Source organism: Coffea eugenioides, unplaced genomic scaffold, assembly GCF_003713205.1.
Source record: "Coffea eugenioides isolate CCC68of unplaced genomic scaffold, Ceug_1.0 ScVebR1_778;HRSCAF=1512, whole genome shotgun sequence".
NCBI lineage: Eukaryota > Viridiplantae > Streptophyta > Magnoliopsida > Gentianales > Rubiaceae > Coffea > Coffea eugenioides.
In genome coordinates, this window is record NW_020864646.1 from 12,175 (window position 1) to 14,203 (window position 2,029).

Here is a 2,029-nt window from a genome sequence, read left to right on the forward strand (position 1 = left end):
TCTTGTTAGAGTTATCATGTCTAAAACTATCCACATGCATTTCATGCCTCTACTCATGTTTTTTCTCACATAACAGTCACTTTTCATGTGACATTTTTTACAGCAAAAATTACACATAACCAAAGAGTTATTTACTTGAACCGATTTAATAAATCTTACTTGTCTTCTTTTATAAATAGTAAATTCGTTGGAGTTAGAATTCAACCTATACTTTTGAAAACAGACTTGTTTCTTGTGTTTAAACAACTCATTTAGACCATCAATTCTTCTTTTCAAATTACCTTGTTCCTTTTTGAACAATTCACAAAGATTTGTTTTTCAATCAAGCTCAAAGTGTAAAGCAGTCTCACTCTTTTTTAAGAAATCACTTTCAGTTTTCAGTTTTTTGTTTTCTTGAAAAAGACGTGCATTGTCCTGAAGAAAAAAGCCAACTTTATATTTTAATTCCTTGTTTCTAGCATAAGATTCTTTCAAACTATCATGCAATTTTATAATGAAAGATTCAAGATCATCATCACTATCAAATTGAGAGTTAGAAGATGTTACCTCATCATCTCCAATGGCCATGAAAGCCAATTGAGCAGATTCTTCTTGCTCTTCAATTTCACCTTCGGAGTTGCATTCATTCCATGTGAACTGGAAGTTGTTGAATGTTGGTTTGCTTTCACATTTTCTCTTCTTCACTGGACACTCACACATGTAGTGTCCAGGTTGGCCACACTCGAAGCATTTATCAGTTTGCTTTTTATTGAACTCTTGCTTCCCTTTGTTTCTTGTATTACTGAACTGATTTGGGAATGAGTTACTGTTTCCTCCTTTTCTGAACCTTCGTTTGTTGAGAATTCTCTTGAAACTATTTGTGATGAGAGCTAAATCACTATCATCTGCTTCCGCATCTTCTTCATCTAGGGAGGCAGAATCATCTTCATCTTGAGATGCTTTTAGAGCAATGCTCCTTCTTACTTTCGCATCCTCTTCCTCTTGCATTTTGGACTTAAGGTTCAGCTCATAAGAGGTTAGAGAATTAATAAGAGATTCAATAGGTAAGGAATTTAGATCTCAACCTTCTTCGATGGCAGTCACTTTACTCTCCCAATCCTTTGATAAAGCATTCAGAATTTTTCTGTTTTTCTCGCCGGGAGAGTATTCCTTTTCCAGTACTTCTAAATCCTTAATAAGGTCATTGAATCTACAATACATCTTATCAATATTTTCATGAAGTTCCATCTTGATCGATTCATACTTGGTAACCAGAATAGACTTATTTTGTTCTCTCACATTCTCACTTCCTTCATGGATTTCTCTAAGTTTGTCCCAAATTTCTTTTGCGGACTTACAACCCTTGACTATAAAGCACAATATGACGCATTCATGGTTTTGCATTTAAGGTGAGATGAGCTCTATCTATAGCAGTCAGTTCACTTCTTGTTTTTGGTCTAAATCTATGAGTATTTTCGTCTATAAGAGAGGCATCATATGGACCTTCACTAATAATAAACCACAATTCAATATCAATAGATTGCAAAAAGATAATCATTTTTTTCTTTCCAACTCACATAATTTGACCCATTAAACATAGGTGGTCTAATGACAGAATATCCTTCAAAAAATATGGCATTATTGGTTGTCATGTTTACTCTTAAGCCGATTGAGTTTAATCTCAAGGAGACCAAGCTCGGATACCAATTGTAAGGATCGAAGACAACCAAGTAGAAGAGATAAACAATGTAATGATCACAAACGTAACAATAAGTAAATAAAAAGAAAAGAATTACAAACCAATTAATTACCCAACTCCTCTTGAGCTTGTAGATTAATTCAACAAGCTTCTTCAAGTTGATGAATTACAATGAATCTTGTGTACAAAGGAAGGTTCACCTCCTCCTTGCCCCGAACTCCACTCGGTCAAGCCAGGAGGTTTTACTATCCCTCAAGACAACCCTCGCAGAGCTACACTCATGAAGTATTCGCTCACAAATGAAAAACTTACAATAAACCACACACCACTAAGACTACAAATCTTCCTTGA